Genomic DNA, 24,054 nt, shown 5'->3' with positions numbered 1-24,054 from the left:
CCGTGGCCGAGGGTAGGCGCCTGGATCCTCTGTTTGCTGGCTGGGTGACCTTCAGCCAGTGACTTTACACCTTTCTCGTTTCCGTTTCTTTATCGGTGAGCAGAGACAGTAAATCCCGTCTGCCTCTGCTGGTTATTGCGTTAAACAAAACGAAGCCTACAGGGGCTTCCCTGGTGGTCCAGTGGGTAAGACCTCGTACTCCCAGTGCAGGGGGCCCAGGTTCCATCCCTGGTCAGGGAACTAGATCCCACATGCATGCTGCAACTGAGGGTCCCACATGCTGCAACTAAGACCCAGCACAGCCAAAATAAATAAATAGATAAATAAATATTTTTAAAATGAAGCCTACAAAGCATGGGGTGCGCTTGCTGGCCCAGCACATAGCAGATGCTCAGTAAGTATTAATTAGGGTCTAACTCACTCCGTTTTAAGGCAACCAAGATCAGCTGCTGGTTTTTGCCTGTTTAAATACCTGAAACCCCCAAAGCAGTTATGCCCTTTGCTATCTGTGGTTTCAAAACAAACGAGTGAGATAAACACTTCAAGGAGCGCCTGGTGCTCTGTGCTGCGTTCATTCCAGGGCATACTTGTGGGGTTCGTCATTTTCACCGAATACTTCATACTCGTTTCTCTCCTAGCATCAGTGCCAAACGTAGCAGCTCTCCTTCCAAATGAACCCTGCCGGATTGCTGTTACAAAATGACATTTTATCACGGGCCCCCCTTCCCTTTTCAGAAACCCCGTCCTTGCATGAGATCTCAGAGCAGTGCATCATCCTTCGGGGGAGTTTAATTCCCCGTAAGGAGATCCTTTCTGCTTTGCCTTCTTTGCCACAAGTTTCTGCGATTTGCATCAAAACGGGTGGCTTCTCCAGGGCTAATTCAAAGACAGGTGACAGTGCCTGCAGTGTCCCCACGAGCCTGTGCCAGAGGCGGTGCAGAGCCAGGCAGCACAGGTGCCTGGGGGCGGGGGGGACTCTCACCAGAGAGCAGGGTCTGCCTCTGCAGAAAAAGGACCTCTGAGCATCCCTCGAGACCTAGGATATGTGTGAACCTGCACAGCCAGAGAATGCGGAGCCGGCCGGAAGCAGTGTCTCTTTATCCCCCTCTCAGGATTTATCCTCCAGGAATACACGTGTCCAAAAAGGTGCACGGACACACAAACACTGTTCACCATTGTGCAGACAGTGTGATTCATCATAGCTTCAAAGAAGAAACAACTCAATTGTCTGTCAGCTGATTCAGTAAGATGGGGTCCCTCCGTGGCTGCAATATTACTCAGCCATGAAGAAGAGCAAAGCACTGACACTCGCTACAACGTGTATGGACCTTGAAAGCATGACGCTTGGCGAGAGAAGTCAGACATGAAAGACCACACAGTGTGTGCTTCCCTTGATGGGAAACGTCCAGAACAGGCAAACCCACAGAGACAGAGAGTGGGTGAGTAGTTGTCAGGGGCTGGGGGAGAGCGGGGCTGGGGAGTGACTGTTAATGGGCACGGGCACGGGTTTCTTTTTGGCATGATGGAATGTTCTGGTGATGGCTGCATTCTCTGGCTATACCAAAAGCCACTGAACTGTCTACTCTAAATGGGCCAACTTGACGGTATATGAAATATATCTCAATAAAGTGGTTTAAAAGAAGACATATGGGCAGCACATCCCTGGTGGCATTATTTGAAGCCACAAAAAACTGCGACCAACTTAAATGTCCATCAATAGGGAAATCATTAAATAAATCGTGGTACATCCTCTCTGTAATACTATGATGTCATTGAAACAAACGAGGTACTTTCTCCAAGAAAGACCTCCAAGCTATACAGTGCCTGGATAGAGAAGACTCTCAAATATTTGAGAAAGAATCTATGTTAAAAAATGCAGCTATATATGCTATAAAATAGGTACATTCATTTAAAAGGTCTAGAAGGACACACATCGTATTATTGGAGCAAGGAAGATAGGAGAATGAAACAGAAACTTACAGTCATTAATGACTTCTGCAGATGACTTTATAGGAACCCGATTTTTGCATTAGTTACGTATCGTTAAAAAAATTGTGATACATTTGTAAGCACTTGAAGGCAAGTCAGTTCTTGTAAATTTTCAGGCTGTACCTAGAGAATGCTGTTTGTGCAGGGAATACCACTACTGTTCAACCCACTTGGTCTACAGTACGCTGCTGCTCTTACGACCAGAGCCATTAATGTTAATTCAACATTGAACATTAAAAGAGACCATACCAAGGCTTCCCTGGTGGCGCAGTGGTTAAGAATCCGCCTGCCAATGCAGGGGACACAGGTTCGAGCCCCGGTCTGGGAAGATCCCACACGCCGTGGAGCATCTAAGCCCGTGGGCCACAGCTACTGAAGCCTGCGCTCTAGAGCCCTCGAGCCACAACTACTGAAGCCCACGCACCTAGAGCCCGCGCTCCGCAAGAAGGAAAGCCACTACACAGAGAAGCTCGCACACAGCAACGAAGACCCAACACAGCCAAAAATAAATTAAAAAAAAAAAAAAAAAAACCAACTGTGGTACATTCACACACTGGAACAGGGCTCCACAGTAAAAGAACAAACTCCTGAAACACACCAGCATGCTGAGTCTCAGATGCATTACACTGAGTGAGAGAAGCCAGTCTCAGAAGCTACATGCTGTGTGACACCACTTATGTGACACTGTGGAGAAGGCAAAACTACAGGGCCAGGGACAGAGCAGGGTGGCCAGGGGACATGGGGGGAACGGGGGGAGGGTCTGGCTGCAGACGGGCAGCTCAAGAGAATGTGCTGGGGTGTTGGAACTGCTCTCTGCCCTCTGGGTGGGTAGTAGTTACAAGAATCTACGCGTGTGTGAATACTCATAGAGGGGTGCACCCTGACTGTATGTAAACCATGAATGAACCAAAGGAACAGAGTGAATTTACTGATGCCAGACATTGCTGTAGGCACGGAGCATTCAAAGGTAATGACAGCTCTGCTTGGGGCCCCAACATCCTTGGGCAAGGGATTCAGACAAGAAACCAGTCACCAGATATGCAAGGTGATCTCCCACAGATGTGGGAGGTGCCAGAGTGAGCACTCCCCCGCCCCCGCCCCCCCCCCCCCCCCCGGCACAGGGAGTAGCAGGTGCAAAGGCCCTGGGGCAGAGGAGGGCAGGGGGGGCTGGAGATGCTGGCAGAGACCCCACAGGCACCGCCAGAAGTCTGGGTTTTATTCCAATTCCTGAGGGAAGCCCTAGGTGGGGGCACACTATCACCTCACTTATGTTCTTAAAAGAGCCCTCCTTTTCAGACTATCGGGAGAAAGAGTGAAAGCAGGAAAACCAGGGAGGAAGAAGCTCCCATGGCATTTACTAGTTCAAATTTTAGAAATAATTAATGCTTCATTAAATTCCTAATCAAGCTTCTTAAGACCCATATACGGAAACTGGGCTTTATACCATTTCATAAAGAAGCCAAGTAACACTGACCCCAGTAAATGGAGGGTTAACTAGCTAAGTATCTAGTTAACATGAAAGTAAGTGAGGGCCTCTACTATTTTCTTTTGGCCAAGCCACGCGGCACGCGCGACCTTATTCCCCCGACCAGGGATCGAACCCGTGCCCGCTGCGTTGGGGGCATGGAGTCTTAACCACTGGACCGTCAGGGAAGTCCCCCTGCTATTTTAATGCAGGTAAATCATCGCAGCCCACAAGCATCAGCTTGCTTATGAATTCAGTGTTACTTGTCCCTACTGATTTATAAATACCATTATCCAAAAATTAAACACTTTACAAGTGTACATTCATTTTTCAAAAGGGCACCTAAGACAGAGGAAATGGACAAGGCGTTGAATCTGTAGTTTGGTTATAGTTACTCACTGTTAGGATCAATAGAGTAAATGGATTTCAATCAGTGGTTTGCAAACTTTCTATAAAAGGCCAGAGAACAAATGTTTTTGGCTTCACGGGCCCCAAGTTCTCTGTTGAGGCTACTCCACTCCGTCACCATCTCTAGAAAACTGCCCTGGACTTTCCACCAGGAATGAGCCTGGCTGCGTTCACAGCCCTACGGGAGCCTGGGGCAGAGGAAAAAAACCGGCAATACTGATCCTGTCTTTAAAATTTTGACATTTTGCTCATCGTGGATTATTCTGACACTGATTCTGATTTTTTAAAATACTGCATTAAGATACACTGTTTATGCTGACGGCTGAGTTTTCTTTGGCACTGCTCCCTCCTTGAATTTTGTGCCCGAGGTGACTGTCTCACTTGCCTCACCCTAGTCCAGGCCCTGGAGCCGTTCCGACAAAACTTCATTTTCTGAACACTGAAATTCGATTTTCATACGCTCTGCATGTGTCACAAAACAGTCTCCGCGTTCAACCACTTGAAAATGCAGACAATATTCTCAGCTTGCGGGACCTACTGAAAAACCAGGAGGCGTGCCGGACTGGGCCCCTGGGTGTAGTTTGCTGAGCTGTTTTAGATGGTCATTTACGAAGCAGGTCCTCCTCGTTTTTTTAATTAAAAATGTTTTTAATTTAAAAAACATTTTTACTCATCTTTATGTTCCATAAAAATGACTGCTCTCAAACGGGCACTCACATGACTGAACAAACCAGTCCTATTTTTTCCTTTGTGACAGTCTTGCTTAGGTTACTTAGGATTCCCTTCTCGCCCCAGGTCCCCTAGTACGCCAGCCCGCGTGCCCAGAACAGCCCAGGAGGCCTCTGGGTCTGGGGCAGGGAACACCTGTGAGTGACCAGACGTGCCGTCGGTCTGCCCGCCCACCCGCCGCTTTCCCTTCTGGGAAGGACCAGGGACGCAAAAGTATCAATATAATCTTCCCAAGTGAGGGTGTGGAAGTGAAACGAGTTAACGACGCATCATTCACTAGTTAGTATATGACCACAGACAAGATGGATCTTCAGGGCCTTTACTGAAGCTGTGACCTATGGTTCAGCAGGAGAGGTGGGACTTATGAGACACAAGGGGTGAAAGAATAAGTCTCCTCTAGTGTAATGCCGCAAAACACAAGTGGAGTAAAAGCCTTACCATTATTTTGAAAATTGTGGCAAATATATACCACAAAATTTACCATTTTAACCATTTTTAAGTGCACAGCTCAGTGGCATTAAGTACTGATACATTCACACTTTGGGCCACCAGCCCCACCATCCGTCTCCAGAACTTTCTCATCTTCCCAAACTGAAACTCTGTCCCCGGGAAACGCTGACTCCCCGGCCCCTCCCCCAGCCCCCGGCCCCCACCATCGACTTCCTGTCTCTGTGGATCTGACTCCTCTGGGGACCTCCTGCGAGTGGAATCAGACAGTATTTGTCCTTCTGTGTCTGGCCTATCTCTCTGAGCAGAGAAATAAGGTTCATCATGTGCTCAAGGTTCATCCATGCTGTAGAATGGGTCAGAATGTCCTTCCTTTTTAGGGAGAAATAACAGTCCATTGTATGGATGGACTACATTTTGTTTATCCAGTCATCTTTCAATGAACTCTTGGCTTGTTTCCATCTTTGGGCTTCCGTGAATAGCGCTGCTGTGAACATGGGTGTACAAGTATTTGTCCAAGTCTCTTGGTGTTTATCCAGAAGAGGAATCGCAGGATCGTGTGGTAATTCCATGTTTAATTTTTTTAGGAATGGCCACAGTGCTTCTGCAGCAGCTGCACCATTTCACTTTCTGCAGGTCATGCACAAGAGGTCCAAGCTCTGCACGTCGTTGCCAGTACTCGCTATTTTCTGTTCTGTTTTTCTTTTTTTTTTTTTTTTTTCAATACTAGCCATCCTAATAGCGTGAAGTGGTATCTCATTGTGGTTCTGATTTATGTTTCTTAACGATGAGTAATGTTAAGCATCTTTCCATGTGCTTATCAGCCATTTGTATGTCCTCTTTGGAGAAATGTCTACTCAGATATTTATCTACTTCTTAATCGGCCTAAGTGTTTGTTGGTTGTTGAGTTGTAGGAGTTCTTTATATTAACCCCTTAGTTCTGGATATTAACCCCTTATCAGACATAGGATTTGCAAACATTCTTTCCCATTCCACAGGTTGCCTTTTCACTCTGATCATGTCCTTTCAAGTACAAAAGTTTAAAATTCTCACGATGTCCCATTTATCTATCTTTTTTTCTTTGGTTGACTCTGCCTTTGGTGTCATGTCCAAGGAATCACTGCCAAATCCAACGTCATGAAGATTTCCCCCTGGGCTTCCCTGGTGGCGCAGTGGTTGAGAATCTGCCTGCCAATGCAGGGACACGGGGTCGAGCCCTGGTCTGGGAAGATCCCACAGGCCGCAGAGCAACTAAGCCCTCACGCCACAACTACTGAGCCCGCGTGCCACAACTAGAGAAGCCTGTGGGCCTAGAGCCCGTGCTCTGCAACAAGAGAAGCCACCGCAGTGAGAAGCCCGCGCACTGCAATGAAGAGTAGCCCCCGCTTGCGCAACTAGAGAAAGCCCGCGCGCGTGCAGCAACGAAGACCCAATGCAACCAAAAATAAATAAATTTAAAAATAATTTCCCCCCTATGTTTTCTTCTAAGAGTTTTATAGTTTTAACTCTTACATTTCCATCTTTGACTCATTTTGAGTTAATCTCTGTACCTGGTGTAAGACAGAGAAGGGTCCGACTTCATTCTTTTGCACGTGGACATCATTTATTTGTTGAAAAGCCTGCCCTTTCCCCATTGAACGGTCTTGGCACCGTGGTTGCAGTAAATTTTTATAACCCAGTAATTAAAGCTAAGTGACAACACATGAGGGTCTCATCTTGCCAGAAAGGGCACCATAAAAGTGAATTTGTAAAAGAAGCTGACATAAATTAGACGAATCTGTTTTTCCTCTTCAATATTAATGGATATGTCTGTGCAGACCTCTTATTCCTGCTTTCAGTGGGGATTTCCTTCCTATCCTTCCCACACGGAATATTTCTTTTTTCCTTTGGGCTGCGCCACGCAGCTTTTGGGATCTTAGTTCCCGGACCAGGGATCGAACCCATGCTCTCCGCAGTGAAAGCGTGGATTCCTAACCACTGGACGGCCAGGGAAGTCTCCCCATACAGAATCTGGGTGGGGCTGACACCCAACACTCTGCAGTACAACTCCCCTGCCTTTTCTGTTCACTACAAAGGGTTCGATTTGTACCTAATTTTTGCCCTCCTATTTTCCAAAACCTAGAGAATACTTGCGAAGTGGTTTAAACTCTGCAATATGCCTTTTCAGACGGCTACAGCAGGACCCTGTAACTGGGTCCGAGGATTCACCAGGGGTTGAACTTGAGGGGAGTCTGTGAACTTGAAATTGACCATGAAATTCAAATGGGGGCGCATGTGTCTATGCCTGTTCTTCTTCTGGGGAGAAATGACCCACTTTCAGCAGACTCTGAAAGAGGTCTGGACTGAATAAAGGTTAAGAACCACTGGGCTGCATGTCATTTTTTTTTTTTTTTTTTTTTAACTTCAGTTCACAGATTCGAGGACTCCAGTTAGACAAGCCTTGTCTAATCCAGGCAGGTGAGCAGTCTTTAGAAGAAAGTGACAGAATGAATCTACATCCTGGAGGAGGGCGCAGAACATCAGCAGAGGACCACGACACGGGGCCAGGTCACAGGAGGGGAGGGAGCCGCCCGGCCCATCTCTAGCAGGAAGCCACTGTCAGGAGGCGGCTAGTGGTCTTTGCCACCACCCATATTTAGGAATTTGGACTGTGCTGATGATTAGCTATCCCGTCAACGACTATCTTGGTGATAATTAACCCACAGACCGCCAAACCCAGGAATGCCGCCGGCTTGAGGGAAACCTAAAAGAGAAACCTCTGCCAGTGGGAAATAAAGGGAAGAGAGAAATCGAGTTTTGTTTTTTGTTTTCTTAATTGTATCCACCCCAATCAAGCCAAAGAAACATACGCGATTTGCTGTCTTTGGCAGCTGACACTGACCAGCCCCACGGCCAGATCATCAAGGTAACTCCCACTAACGTTCTTACCCCAGAGAAGCCAGTTCCTCCTTGGGGTCTAGCGGCGATTCCAGCTATAACTACCGATTTCAAAGTCATGCGGGATTCATCACAAGTGGGATTTTAGCTTTACATGAAGGGGCTGAAATGGGCAAATAGTTAGCTTTTTGATCTCTAAACACTGATTTTTTTGGGGGGGGGTGATTGGCCATTCCACATTTTGACTTCTCACGTGTCACTGGTTCGAGTGTGTTCCAACATAAAGGCAACGGTTCTAGACGCTGGGTCTCCCACATAAGCAGTAATTCATTTCAGAAACCACTCCTAGGCCCCATGATTTGCGCCCCAAATTCCAGAGCTCGTGTGACCCTCTGAGAGGGACCAGTCCTCGGGTGACAGCCATCGGGGCCGAGTGTCAGCGAGCGGGAGACCTGAAGGAAGAGGAACCGAAGCTTCCTGATGGCAGAGGACCTGCCCACCCTGAGTGTTGGTCAAAACCTCGGCCTGGCTCTCCAGGGCCTGGAAGACAGGGAGGCTGCCTGGAGAGAAAGGCCAGGATGCCGGGGACTGGGGAAAGCGTCATCTCACAGACACAAGGAGGAAAGGGGATCCAGCCTGCAGGACGGATGCAGCCAGACCAAGACTCTTTTTTTTTTTTTTTTTTCTAAAAAATAAATTTACTTATTTTATTCTTGGCTGTGTTGGGTCTTCGTTGCTGCGAGTGGGCGTCTCATTGCGGTGGTTTCTCTTATTGCAGAGCACAAGCTCTAGGCGCGCGGGCTTCAGTAGCTGTGGCTCGCAGGCTACAGCACAGGCTCAGTAGTTGTGGCGCACGGGCTTAGTTGCTCCAGGGTGTGTGGGATCTTCCCGGACCAGGGCTCGAACCTGCGTCCCCTGCATTGGCAGGCGGATTCTTAACCACTGCGCCACCAGGGAAGCCCCCAAGATTCTTTGTAATTACAGCAAACAGGAAAAGATAATACAGCAAATATTATCCCCTTTGCCTTAAAGGAAGTGAAAAATAATGTTAAACGCTGCTGGCAGGTCTAAGCGTTCATACACCTCCAAAGCAGCATCGTGTTCATACATGCATGACGTCGTACCCAGTGCCGGTCAAATACAGCCAGTAGTGTGAGTGAGACCAGCCCCTGGTTAACTTTTTCTGTAAAGGGCCCAACAGCAAATATTTTAGGGTTAGATGCTCTCTGCTGAGACCATTCAGCCCCTCTGACGTAGGGTAAAAACTGTCACAGGCGATATGTACACGGATGAGAGTGCCAATAAAACTTCACTTATGGCCCCCGAAAGGTGAATTTCATGGAATTTCATGAGTGCCAAAATATTATTCTTCCGTTGGTTTTTTTCAACCACTTCCAAATGGCAGAAGTCATCTCTGGCTCTAAGAGAGGCTAAAAGAATCCTGGATAAATAAAAAGACAGGCGTCAAATGCCAAATGGGCATCCAGAGGGTCAAGGACACTCTGAGGGTGATCACCCACAAGCCCGTCCGGTCTCCCTCACTGAGTGGAGGATGTAGGATGTTGGGAAGTCTCTGAAAAGGACGTGCCCACAGCCAGAGCTGGAGACGCGTCATGAGCGAGAGAGGGGACAGCCCTCATGTCCTGTGGCTTCTGACCCTCCCTCCCCTCTACCCCTCCCACCACGTAGCTCTGGTGCACGGCCCCTCCGCCCCCCCGCCATCTTTCCGATTCAGGGTCTTTGGGCACTTCACAAAGGAAGAGAAATTTGTGGATGCAAGGAAACTGTAAAAGATGACACCTTTGAATAGACATTTTTCCATAGGAGGTTTAGAAATGGGCAATGAAAAGATGCTCAAACATCATCAGTCATTTGGAAAATGAAATTAAAAACCGCAACAAGATACTGTTTCACAACTACCAGGTTGGCTATAATAAAAACAAGGGAAAAGAAGATGTGGAGAAATTGGAGCCCTGCTACACTGCTGGTGGGAATGGAAAACGGAGCGGCTGCTGTGGAAAACATTTGGCAAGTCCTCCAAAAGTTGATCAGCATTTGACCCAGAAACTCCACTCCTAGGTATGCACCCGGGAGAAACAGAAATCTATGTTCACACAAGAACTTGTCCACAAACATTCATGGCAGCATTAAATATAACAGCCCCAAAGCAGAAACACCCCAGACGCCCATCAGTGGACGAACGGAGAAACAAATTGTGGCCCATGCAAACGATGGAACATTATTCGGCCACAAAAGGGGAGGAGGCACTGACACAAAGGGTCTGTTTTGGGGGCGATGGGAAAGTTCTAGAATTAGGTAGTCATGAAGGTTACACAACACGGTGAACGTCCTACAAATCACTGAATTGTACCTTAAAAATGGTGAAGTTTATGTTATGTGAATTTTATCTCAGTTAAGAGAAAAGGACCCAGCAAGTGTGGGCAGATGCCAGGCAAGGAGCAAAACAGATGCTCCATAAGCTAAACTCGTTCCTATATTCTTGACCTGAGAAGAAGTGAAATGCGGCTCCGCTCCGAACAATGAGAGGTTAGGCCTGAGAACTGACTAGGTCGGAATTCTTTATACAACGTTTTCAGAAGTCACCTTGGTTAACCAACAAAAATACTCCTCACACACTATCCCAAAGAGACCTTCTGTTTGAAAAACTCCGTGACGCGCGGGAAGGTGTAAGAAAGTCTGTTTTTAAAATGCCACAATGTTTGGTCAGACGTGTCCCGTACACGGAACTGATTTGGGGAACGGAGTGAGGAGTGAACGGCTAGGGGCAGGCTTCCCACCATCAGGACACTGAAAGGAGGATATGTCCCCGTTGGGGAGTTGAGAGAAGTGAAGACTTCCTGCCTGCCCCACGCAAGTGAACCTCACCACCGGAGGATAAAGGAGCAAGGCAGTTTCGAGCAGATTCCACATCCATGAAACACCACTAAAGGAAAACCAAATTAGGTTAGTGCCTCAGAAGTCTTCAAGGATGTTATAAAGAAAAATATGATCCGTTAACTTGAAAGTGGGGGGAAAGCCTCGATTAGGAATGAATAACTTTATTCCACTTGGTCGGAATTTCTGGTTTTACGTCGTTTGTGTAGAGTTAAAGAGAGAGTCTGCACAGTAATGAGAAGTCAACGACATGGAGAGACAGAGCCTGGAGAGCAGGATCTAGAGGCTGCAACGAGGGGGTCCCTGCTCGAGAGGACACACTGCAGCAGGGGCAGGTCCCCCGGCCGGCACTGGGGGGTGATGACCCCGAGGGACAGGTCCTCTGCTGGGACCACAGCCAGTGAATGCTTTGACGGAGCATCAAGGTAGCAGTTGAAAACCACGTACCAACAGGGAATTGGAAGGGGTGGGAGAATGCCGTTGCCACGCAAGCCTCAGCTCAGAGTCAAGGCAACAAGCGTGAACTTGTGTCAGCACAAACCGGCTGAGCGGCTGGGCCTCCCCCCTGAGGCACCCGCAGCCCTGGGTCCAGCTTGTGGTGATGGATTGGGGCTGAGTCAGCCACACGTGGGCTGTGAAACGGGTGGAGCAGAATTGACAGGGGCTGGTCCAGGAAGAGGGGGTGAGGCGCTCCGGAACCTCCCAAATCGGGGGCAGAATATGATGGACACGGTCATCGTGCATTTTCCTGGGGCGGGGGGGGGCGGGGGAGGACACACGTGTTCATCTGATTGTCCAAAGGTCTGTAACCCGCTGTTCTATGAATGGGACGAGGAGTTAAGGGGAAAGGACTGGCACGTTGAAATGCCCTTAATAAGGAGCTAATTAAATACCTCGGGACACATCCATACAGAGGAATCTCAGGCAGTCAACGTAGAAAGATGCAGCAGACACACAGAGTGATAAGGAGAGATACAGACTAAATAATGGACGAAAAGAGCATGTTGCAGAAAAGTGGTCATAATGTGATCCGTTTTTTTTTTTGCCTACGTGCAAGGAATGAAGCATTGACACACACCACAATGTGGGTGAACCCTGAAAACACGGTGCTCAGGAAGAGGAGCCAGTCGCAGAAGGCCGGAGTGAGAGATTCCATTTCTATGAAACATCCAGAACAGGCAAATCCACAGGGACAGAGAGTGGATTCATGGTTGCCAGGGGCCGGGGAGGGGCACGGGGGTGACTGCTAACGGAGACGGGGTTTCTTTCTGGGGTGATGGAATGTTCTGGAACTAGATGGTGGTGACGGTTGCATAACCTTGTGACTATATATACGAAAAACCACGGCACTGTACACTTTACAGAAGGGGTGAACTTTACGATATGTGAATTACATTTCAATTAAAAAATAAGAAAGTATCAGTGAGGATGTTTTATCTGCACACAAAATATCTCAAAGGATCCACGCTGAACTTTATCAGCGGTGGAAGGGGCAGGAGCAGAGAAGAGGAGGAAGCCAGAGGCTCTCTTTTCCCCTTTTTATTTTTTTGTGCTAGTTGAATTTTTTCTACAGTGAGAAGATATGACTTCCCTAATTGAAAAGAGGAAGTAAACAGACTTCCGGGCGCTGCCCATAAGGATCTCAAAGTCCCCAAACAGTCTCTAGGGAATTGTGGGATCAAACTGCCCAGCGGCCCAGAGTGGACACCTGTTTTGTTTGCAAAGTCCAGTCATGATCACTTTAGAAAACGGCAAACATCTGTGGCAGGAGGACCTGTGCTACTCAGACCTTTGAGTGACCTCAAACTGTGAGGCTAGGAAGTCCTGAACACAGTAAGGAGCTCAAATAGTGGTCGCCTTTTAAAAAGAGTAGGGGGCTTCCCTGGTGGCGCAGTGGTTGAGAGTCCGCCTGCCGATGCAGGGGATGCGGGTTCGTGGCCCGGTCCGGGAGGATCCCACGTGCCGCGGAGCGGCTGGGCCCGTGAGCCATGGCCGCTGAGCCTGCGCGTCCGGAGCCTGTGCTCCGCAATGGAAGAGGCCACAACAGTGAGAGGCCCACGTACCGAAAAACAAACAAACAAACAAATAAAAAGAGTAGGGATCAGTCATAAAAAGAAATGAAATTGAGTTATTTGTAGTGAGGTGGATGGACCCGGAGTCTGTCTTACAGAGTGAAGTCAGTCAGAAAGAGAAAAAACAAATACCGTATGCTGACACATATATATGGAATCTCAAAACAAAATGGTACTGATGAACCTAGTTGCAGGGCAGGCATAAAGACGCAGACATAGAGAATGGACTTGAGGACACGGGGGTGGGGAGGGGGAAGCTGGGGCGAAGTGAGAGTGGCATGGACGTATATACGCTACCGAATGTAAAATGCATGGCTGGTGGGAAGCAGCCGCGTGGCACAGGGAGATCAGCTCAGTGCTCTGTGACCGCCTAGAGGGGTGGGATAGGGAGGCTGGGAAGGAGGGAGACGCAAGAGGGAGGGGATGTGGGGATGTGTGTATACGTATGGCTGATTCACTTTGTTGTACAACAGAAACTAACACAGCACTGTGAAGCAATTATACCCGAATAAAGATGTATAAAATTTTTTTTAAAAATAAAGAGTAGGGATGACCTAAAGGTAATGCCTGCCCTCATTTTAACTTTTACCCACAGTGCCCGATACTGAGCTCGTGAAATGTGGCCGGTCTTCGCGAACCCAGACGCACCGCGGGTGTAAACTACACACTGGATTTCAGAGACTTCGCACGCCAAGAAGGACGTGAACTACCTCAATAAAAACTGTCTCATATAGATGCCGTGTTAAAAAAACAACAATACTTTGGAGATACTGGATTACATAAAATATGCCGTTCAAATTGATTTCACCTGTTTTTACTTTTTAGCACGTGGCTACTAGAGGTGCCACACACAGCTCAGCTCGCATTATGTCTCCGCTGGACGATCGTGATCCAGGGGACGCCTAGAATAAACCACCCAACCGGGAAACTGCAAATCTCTCACGAGCCCCTGTTTTACTAGAAAGTCAGCGAAATGATTTTAGAGCTCGGTCAGATCTTGATCTAGTAAGAACTCGAGTCAATTCAACAAATAATTACTCTAATTGGTGCCCTACAGAGACAGACCTGGTCTGTCCTCAGGCATCTTACCCTGCGTGAGACAGGAAAGGAGACACACAAATAACTCCTTCCGTGGCAAAGGTGACAGGTGTGGACTCCAGGTGGAACTTCGGACCATAAACCCTGGGGCGGGGAACCTGGGAAGGTCCCATCCTGGATGCTTGCGGGACAGGCGGGACCATTCCATGGGTCGGGGGTAGACAGGGAGGGGGGGCCAGTTCAAGAGCAGGCGCCGTGCACAGGAAGGTGTGTGTGTCATGCGGGTGGGGAGGCAGGAGAAGCGGAGGGCGTGGACCTGGGGTTCTCTGGGAAAACAGGCTGTGAACGCTCCTGGACTCCATCCTCTATCGCAGGGCAGAGGTCAGCAAACCACGGGCCACGCCCACGGCCAAGTCCGGCCCAGTCTGCTGCCTGGTTTTGTACGGTCCACAAACTAAGAATAATTTCTACATTTTTTAATGGTTGAAAAAGAATCAGAGTCAAAATATTTTGTGACACATGAAGATGACATGATATTCACATTTCAGTGCCCATAAATGAAGTTTTATTGGCACACGGTACCCTTCACAAATGGCCAGAGCCGCTGCAAAAGCTGGTTCCAAACAGTGACAAGTGGCCCTATCACCTTGCAGAAAGGAGAATTCGTTCAGTCCACAAATTCTGAGTGCCATGTTTTGTGGGTGAAATAAATCTAACAGACATAAGTACGTTTGTTTCAAATCGACTTTTTAACAGAGTGAAATCTTTGAAAAGTTCCAAAGCAAACAAATATGAATCGAGCCGTTGCAATCAGCTTGACACAGAATTAGGCATTTAACATTGTCCACCGTGTACAGGGCTCCTGGGTTTGGGACCTGGCAGCAGTTGGGTGGTAAGACTCCATGTTCCCAAGAAGATCCCTGCTTTCTGGAAAAGATCTTGTCTTGCAATTTTGGTTGGGCCAAAAGGGGAGGCCATTAACAGCAGGGGTCTTTGATTAAAATTTCTCTGGGGATTTGGTAAAGGAAAACTACATATTGAAAGGGCTGGAGTGTAATCTAAGCTGAATCAAAAACATGGAGTTTTGACGGCTAGCAGACATCGGGCAAGAGGTTTGTGATTTTTTGCTTTGTTACTCCATGTAGGCCTCGCCCTCTAAGGAGCTCTCTGGGCTCAAGTGTTTGATTCACTCACGTGTGAAGTACAAAGCTGTGGGAAGTGCGGCAGGGACAGCTGTCCCTGTCCCCCGGGAGCTCACAACCGAGAACAGGAAATGAGACACGCAAACCACTACGGCACGTCCATGTCGTCTTGGGATGTGAAATCTATGTGCCCTGGCACTTCTGGCTGATTAATCCTGGGGTCCCTAACTAGGGTGTGATTCTGCCCCCCAGGGGACATTTGCCAAGGGGTGGGCACTCCTGGCAGGTGAAGGCCAGGGATGCTGTATTCAACCTCCTACGAGGCCCAGGACGGCCTCCCCGCCCTCCCGCCAAGAACGATCAGGCCCCAAAGTCAATGGCGATGCGTTGGAGAAACCTGGCCTAGTCTGTTTCCCCACTTAGCTCACCAATTAACATCTCACGGGTCCCTGGCGAAAGAGCGTAGGAGAAGAGCTAAGATTTTTCGTCAGCAGAAATGACATTTCAGAGCGAGGGGAAACCCGAGTCTAAGACCTGTTTAAGGCGTGGCAAGTCCATTTGGAGAAGTTGTGAAAGACAGGCAACGAAAGGGGAGATGGGGCTGGACCGAGACGAGCCTTGAATGCCGAGCTAAGTACGGTGTGGTTACAACGAAGGGGAGGGGCCAGTCCATCTGTTTGGCTACAAAAAGCAGAGAGAATGTGCCCATCCTCTCCCCCTGACATGGCCCAGGAGAGCCACGGTGGGGTGGACTGGGAGGAGATGAAGAGGTAAGTGAGAGCCGAGAGCCAAAGGCACACGGACCCGCGCAGGATCTGGGAGTGATTCTGAGTGTGCTGTTGCTGTAGAGCTAGAGGCTGGAGAAATCCTGCTTCCAGAACTGGAGAGGAAGGCTGAGCTCCTCAGGCCACTGGGGCTAGAAGAGAGGCAGGAGCGAGGCTGCGCCCCGGGGAGCTCCCTACCCGGAATCTGGGAGAGGCCCCACAGTGCTGCCCGGCCACCACGTCTCACTCTGTCACCCTGTGGTTTGTTCAGTTAGAAAACTGCTCATCGGTGAGTCTCTTCCAGTGCCCGCTGAGTCTCCTTAGGGAGCACAGGCCAGGTGACAAAGGCTCGGCCAGCTGTGGACTTAGGCCAGTGGTGAATTCCATGGTTACAGGGCTTCCAGAAATAGCTTCTATTCACACCTGCTTGTCAAGAGTTGGCCGTACCACCATACCACGATGTACACAATTGATGAGCCCTGGAATTATACCCACTTCACGCTTTAACTTCCAGCCTGAATGTCAGTGGCCAACGGTGGCTAACAATTTAAAATTTCTCTAGCACCTTCTCCCCTTGTAACTCTCCACATGACGATCTATGAATATACTTAAGTATTCGACTAATTCTAAGCAACTCGGATGTTTGATATTTGGGGCCCACAAATATTTGCTGAACAGATGGAAACCCTAGAGAGCTCTAAAAATATAAAGAGGTCCCCAGTATGGTGAATTCTTCTAGAAAATGAAGAATTCTTTTCAAAATCAAAGCACATCCTTCAAGCTGTTTTCTGTGGGTCTGGAATTCCGAATTTATTTTTCCTCCAAGCAGGCTCCATCTGTACGTATTCTGAGAAGGACAGGCGAGGTGGGAAAGCTCCAGGTGGTGTTTTCTTTGGGTTCTCCCTGGATGGGGTGGATTTTTGTGGGCTGGTGATTCTGGGGGGGAAACTGCTTCCCTGGCCTTACCCCCATGGATCACCTTTTGGACAGAAACATATCCTGGAAACGTGGCACTATTTCAAAAAGATAAACAGTTTGCGTTTGTAAAATACAAGCATAATTAAGTGTTGCTGCAACTTCGGGAATGGGCTTCTATATCATTAGTGTGATTTCGACAGTTTTCCGAGGAGACAGGCGCTCCTGAGCCAAGCCTTCTGTCGTCCTGTGGGGACGCGTCCTTTCCCCTTCCTGCCAGGAGACTGTCCCCATCTGATGACCGCTTTGGTGTCTACCGGGCCTCGCTGTACTTGGGGCTCAGTCCTTAGCTACCTCCACCTCTGCCTTCAGAGCCCCTTCCCAGGTTCCCCCCTCACCTAAGAAGTGCTGCAAAATCTTCTCTGTCCAGAATGAGTCACAGTAGCCAAGTGTGGAAGCAGTCCACACATCCATTGAGGGATGAAAGGATAAACAAATGTGGTCCATCCACACACTGGAATATTATTCAGCTTTAAAAAGAAAGGAAATTCTGACACCTGCTACAACATGGATGACCCTTGAGATCATCAGTGAAAGAAGCCAGACACAAATGGACGAATACCGCCTGGTCCCACTCACAGGAGGCCCCTCGAGAAGTCACATCCGTAGAGACAGGAAGTAGATGGTTGGGGGCCAGGGGCTGGGGGAGGGGCTGGAGAGCCAGTGTTTCCTGGGGACAGAGTTTCAGTTTGGGGAGATGGGAAAGTTCTGGAGACGGACGGTGGGGATGGTTGCCCAACGATGTGAATGTCCTTAATGCCACTGAGATGTGCGCTTAACACTGGTTAAAGTGGTAAATTTTATGTCATTATATTTCGCCATCACTTTGTAAAAAACCACTTTCCTCTGACTCTTCGTTGGTTTCCTGCTCCTTGAAATATGACGGTTCTACCTTTGGCCCTCTCACTCTCCGCCTCTCTGAGTGAGCTCATCCGTTTTCACGACTGAAATGACCAATTACGTGCTGACAGCTCCCGGATCCTGACCTCCCGCCTGGACTGCGCGTCCCCCCGCACCGTCCCCCGCTGTCTCCAGACCCTGAAATCCAGCAACCTGGCAGGAAACTGCCTGCACTTGGCTGGTCCCCGCACATCTCAAGCTGGCCAAGCCCACGCCTGAAAGCATTACCCCTCTCCGCCCCACTAGCCTCTCCCAGGATCCCTGACTCACTGAAGCGGCCTGTTCTACCTGATCCCCCAAATCAGACACCCAGGGATTGCCCAGGGCTCCTCCCTGCCCTTGGTCCCAAGAGAGTCACCGAGTCCTCGGAGCCCCCAGAACCCTGCAGCTCTGTCCCCAGGTAGCACCCCTGGCTGCTGCTGTCGGCCAGGTCGCCATCGCCCTGGGCCTGGACCGCGGCAGCTGTTAATTCTCCGTCGCCATCCTCCAGACGCTATACCTTTCGCTACACCTTCCAAAATCCCATCTGATCACAGAGTGCTTCCCCAGCAAACCTCTCAGCCCAGCACCAAACGAGTCCCCCTCGTCCAGCCAGGGGTCGGCAAACTTTCCCCGTAAAAGCCCAGACAGTAAATATTTTAGGCTTTGCGGTTCACGTTCTATGTCGGTCGCAGATAGTCAACCCCGCCGTGGCCTCAAAAGGGCAGCCAGAGACAGTATGGAAATGAACGAGCGTCGCTGTGTTCTAGTGAAACTTTGCTTCTAAAAACAGGCTGTGTGTGCCGACACCTGTCCTCTCTGGCCCGATCTCCCCTGTACCCGGCACTCGGCTTCCAGAAACCACAGCCACACCACGGCTCTCCCCACCAGTCTGCTTGTACTTCAAGACTCCGTTCCAGCCCGCCTCCTCTTGGACACCTTTCGTGCCCCCCTCCAGCCAAGCGGCTTGCCACACACATGCCCTAGAGAGACCTCTAGCCCATCCCCGTTCTGAAACTGTTGCCCTCTCCTAGTTGGTCTTTGGTCTCTGTAACCTCATAGGATAGTGTTTGACTCAGAAAGGAATGAATGAATGAGTGATGAAGAAATGGCAGAGGTCCAGAAAGCAGGTTTTCCAGCAAATGACTGGACGCCGCGGCTCTGACAGCTACAGGCAGAGGTGAAATCTCCTAACAACTTAATTTATACTTAGAATAGCAGCCAGAGTCCTCCCCGTGGCCTCTGGGGCCCTGTGCCTCTCCTCCTTTTGCTCACCAGTTACCAGCCACACAGCCACCTTTCTCTGCTCCGACCAGGCCCAGCTGACTCCTCCTGTCGCAGGACCTTTGCACCTGCTGCCCCCCACCCCACCCCACCTGGAAGGCTCTTCCCTCTGAACAGCACAGGGCTGCTCCCTCTCATCATGACAGTCTCAGCTCACCTGTCACCTCCTGAAGAACTTCCCTGGACACCAGTAGCCCAGTTCTTACACACACACACTCAAAATAACTACAGAGATCTTAGAAGAAACAGGTTTACTATATATAGCATATCTGGGCTTTGTTACATAGTAAATGACAAATAATCACTATATTGGCCATCACATGTAAGTTCTAGATTTTTAATGGCTTTAGAATTTTTTTTTTCTTTTTTCTTTTTTTGGCGGTACGAGGGCCTCTCACTGCTGTGGCCTCTCACAGGCTCCGGACACGCAGGCTCAGTGGCCATGGCTCACAGGCCCAGCCGCTCCGCGGCATGTGGGAGCTTCCCGGTCCGGGGCACGAACCCGTGTTCCCCTGCATCGGCAGGCGGAATCTCAACCACTGTGTCACCAGGGAAGCCCAATTTTTTTTTTCTTTCATTTTTAAACATGGACTATGGCAGGTATAATCTGATTCACAGCATCTGAAATCCACTTGCTGTATGTATCATCTACAGGCTTGGGAAGACAACTGTATTTTTTTGTAAATTCATAGAATTGACCACAATTTAAAATGAGGTTGCCACGGCATGAAACCATGCTTTAAAACATATAAAACCTATGTATCATAAAATAGGAATGCACTTCAGGAAACAAGAAGTAAGGTGTAGCAAGGAGGAAGGACATGCTGTCTGCTCCGGTCAAATGCTGGCATGAAGACCAGGACTGTTCTCACCTCCAAGTGGCTGATTTCCAGACTTGGACAGGATTGACACCTAAGAGCCAGCACTAATGGAGAGGGGAAACCAGTTTTAAATTTTCTCATCTGCAGGTTCTGCCTGCAGAGCTGGCTGCTTGGCAAAACCTGTCTGGAAGTGTGATGTTTTGGGAGTATACCCCAACCAAGATGTGGGACTTTTGAGACACTTTTGGGGTTGTTTTTTGGTTTTGCCTAGCACTTAACGCTTGCAGAGTGCCATATCTGTACCAGAGAATTTCTGTGCAATCGAAGGGTATTTCCCACCTTAAAACAGACAGTGGAAGGCTCACCCACTCAATCGAGCCAGATGTACTTACTGAATGTTTCCTCAGCATTTGGTGGTCAAGAAACCAAAATTAAAAAAACACCCCAGGGCTTCCCTGGTGGCGCAGTGGTTGAGAATCCACCTGCCGGTGCAGGGGACACGGGTTCGTGCCCCGGTCCGGGAAGATCCCACGTGCCGCGGAGCGGCTGGGCCCGTGAGCCGTGGCCGCTGAGCCTGCGCGTCCGGAGCCTGCGCTCCACAACGGGAGAGGCCACAGCAGTGAGAGGCCCGCGTACCGCAAAAACAAAACAAAACAAAAAAACACAACACCCCAGGCAGGCCACACTGCTTGTTTGCTTGTTCTAATAATAAAAATAACAACAACAATAATAATAGCCACTCCATTGTACACCTATTCTGTGCCAGGACTTGGGCTAAACAGTTATAATATTATTTCCTCTTTTTTTTTTTTTTTTCTTTTTGCCGCACTGCATGGCTTGTGGGATCTTAGTTCCCTGACCAGGGATCAAACCTGTGTCCCCTGCAGTGGAAGCGCAGAGTCCTAACCACTGGACCACCAGGGAATTCCCTATAGTATTATTTCTAATATCAAAACCATATAAGTGATTTTCTCTTTCACTGATGCCCAACCTCACCTGGGGTCACAGAGCTAATAATAAACGTTAAGCTCTTCTCTGTGGGGCCCTAAAGCCCACACCCGCAGCACCCAGGGCTGGGACTTGTGTTTTTCCTTTCCTTTGGCCCCTGACCCCATTCATCCAATCTGAGGATCCCAACAGGACATGATACGATCCCTGGTGAACAGGCTGGAATCATCGGGGCAAGTGGCTCGGCCCAGGGGCTGGTGGTGGAGGTGACGAGGCGTGGTCAGATTCTAGGTCTCTACCTCTTTGCTGATGGCTTGAGAGAGAGAGGGCTGGAGGACGACTCCAACGTGTTGGCCTGAGCAGCCGGGAGAAGCCGGCTGCTGTCCACCAAGGGAGCTCGGAGCCTTCAGAGGAGCAGACGGGGGGACTAAGCCCTTGACTTTACGCTGCCTGTCAGCATCACCACCTTCAGCAGCTGCAGCCTGCCAGCCCAGGGGGTGGGCTCTCCACGGCTCGGCCCCCCATCCTCTGCCCCCACTCTTTATCCCACATGCCCCCTTAATTCTGGGTCTTCCTCTCCTAAGCTTCTCCTTCTCTCTTGTCTTTTCCTATAAGAAGTCCTTTGCTGATCTTGGGTTCCGTGAGGGTCCTGACAAGGGAGGCAGTTTCTCCGAGAACTTCCCTTGCTTTGAAAAAAGTTTCACATTTTACAAATAAGTAGGTGTGTATAGGGGGGCACGTTATTTCAGTAAGTGGTCAACCTGCATTAATTAAAAAGAGCCAAAAGAGATATGGGGATATGTGTATATGTATAGCTGATTCACTTTGCTATAAAGCAGAAACGACCACATCATTGTAAAGCAATTATACTCCAATAAAGATGTTAGGGAAAAAAAGAGCCAAATATACTATAAGATATGGTTCCTTCTGGCTCTGGAATTTTACAAGCAAAACCACCACCTGTGACTATAAAAATCCTACAAGCACATTTAAAATGTTGACTCAATTATATATACTATTAATGAAAGTTCAGTTAATTAAATATAGATTAATATTAATTAATTTTAACTCGAATCTGAAACTACAAATTAGATCTAAGGAATAAGAGCCAGATAAACAATTTCCCAGCATCTGCATTTCTGGTGAATAACTCCAGCCTGGCAGTGCTTCAGTGATAAACATGGTTAAAGATGAATATTAAGGTGATATGTGGCCTGCATCCAGAAAGCACATATCAACTGAATTTCAAAGGACTTGTTCTGTTACTGGGGGTCATTAATAATTCTGCCCCTCTCCTCCTGGACTCCCCTTTTGAGCATCTCAGAGGTTTATCTGGGATGAGAGGAATGCACCTAAAGAGGCAAACAGTTCATATTGCTTTTACCACAGGGGCAAACTGTTTCTGCAGTCATTCCTGACCCACATCAGTTGGAACATCACAGGATCCCGGAACCAGTTATCTTTTCCATCATATATTATTAGAAGTCTTTCGTAAAAAAGTCTACCAAGTCCCGCCCGATACTCTACCAAGCCTGTTGGCAAAATTAGCACCAGTAATTAAGGAAATCAAATTCCTTTCCTGGGGGGTGGGGTGGTACCATACACTCTTTTTCTCTGGCCAGAGTAGGTGAGTAGCCATTTCTAGGGTTATTTTAGAGTCAGTTCAAGTTTTTAAACTGGAGTGGGAGAAAGAACAGGTGACCAGCTCCTGGTACTCCCTGGCACAGAGGGCAAGGGTCTTTATAGCAATATGAGCAAACAAATAATGTTTCAGATTATGATGCAACAAGATAAAAATGTGCTGCCAATATGTGCAGGCAAAAAAAAAAGTTTTTGTTATTAATGTTTTCTGTTGTCGTTGTTGTCATTATTTTGATTTTTCTGGGTAAGTCTTAGTTGACACGGAGAGCCTTCTATCAGGTTTGCTATTCTGGATTTGCAGAGATAAAGCTGATTGGACGGGGGGAAAACTCATGACAGTCTGCACCGACAGTTCAATGCACAAAGCAAGAAAATAATTGTATGTTGGGGGGGGGGGGAGGGGCGGTGCATAATTAAAACACCAGAAGCAGGAATGAGGTCTCCGCGGAAAGGCAGCCCTGGACTTGTGTGCTACATCCTGCCCTTCTCCCTCATTCCTGCGGGGCAACCGGGAAGTTAAAATTAGGACGATGAACCACCCCCGCCGCCGCCGGAATGGCAGGGGCAGTTGGGCCCCGGGGGCCCTTGAAATAGCCACTAGGATCGGAAACGCAACTTTTCTTAGCGCAGCAGCGAGAAAAACCAACAGGGACGAAGCCTGGAGGGAGCGCCGCGGCTTGTCCCAGAGGGAAAAGAAAAGGAATCAAGAGCATTTGAAGGGGGGCGTGTTTTCGGGGGTCAGGGGTGGGGGGATGGATTCACACATACACACACCCCCCCGCGCACTCCCACAACCCGCGGAGAAAATGCCACCGAGCAGTGTGGGCCCACAAGTTGGGCTCTTTAAACAAAATAATAAATTTAAAAAAAACCCCAAAACATAAACCCACAACCCTTTCGGTGAAACTTTTCTTGCTTCGCGATCAGTCCAAATAGGGGAGCTGCGGCGGTGCGTAGGCGCTTCCTGAGGGGCGTGGAGGGACTGGCGGATCCAGGATCCCCCAAACTTGGGAACTTAGGGTTACCAGGGAGAGAGCGGAGGAGTATCCGAGGAGCCCTAAACGCGAGGATTCTTGATGAAAAGGTGAGAAACGGGTCTCTGGGAAGCCCGATTCTCGGGGAGTTCGTGGTCAAAAAGTGAGGAGGGAAGGGGTTCTTCCCCTAGACCAGTGCACCGACTTTTGGTTTGAAAGTGAGGATGGGGTTACAGAGAGCCCTCAAATTCAGTATTTGGGAACGGGGTCAAAACGATGATCCCAGGACACCCCAAATTCAGGACTTTGAGGGTAAAGGTGAGAACGAATCTTTTAGGCCCTCTCAATTCAAGAATTTTGAGTTTAAGGGTGAGAGGGGTCCCAGGGGCGCCCGAATTTCAGAGATTTGGGGAGTAAACAGGAGGAGCCCCCCCAGGCGCCTTCAATTCAGGGAGTTTAAATGTCAGAGTTCGAAAGGCGCTGCTAAGGCGCCCCCCAATTCAGGGAGTTTGAGGGAAAGAGTGAGAGAGGGGTCCTCGGGCACCCCCAGCTTAAGGATTTGGAGAACGAAAGTGAGAAGAGGTTCCCCAGGAGCCCCACATTCAGGGAGTTTGAAGGTAAAAGCTTGAGAGGGCTTCCCGGGGCACCCTCAACACGGGGATCTTCAGGAGACGGTTCCCTGGGAGCCCCCAACTCAGGAAGTTTT

At 49.0% G+C, this 24,054-nt stretch overlaps 1 protein-coding gene across 11 annotated transcripts in view; it reads right to left on the bottom strand.

The window, feature by feature from the left end:
* The window catches only part of RFX2 (regulatory factor X2), a 98,569-nt gene that overhangs the window by 74,095 nt on the left and 420 nt on the right, over nucleotides 1–24,054 (bottom strand). The window lies entirely within an intron of this gene.

This window comes from Kogia breviceps, chromosome 4 (genome assembly GCF_026419965.1).
Source record: "Kogia breviceps isolate mKogBre1 chromosome 4, mKogBre1 haplotype 1, whole genome shotgun sequence".
In the NCBI taxonomy this organism is placed as follows: Eukaryota; Metazoa; Chordata; class Mammalia; order Artiodactyla; family Physeteridae; genus Kogia; species Kogia breviceps.
Note: the sequence above shows the minus strand (reverse complement) of the source record. Positions and strands in the feature narration are given on the sequence as shown.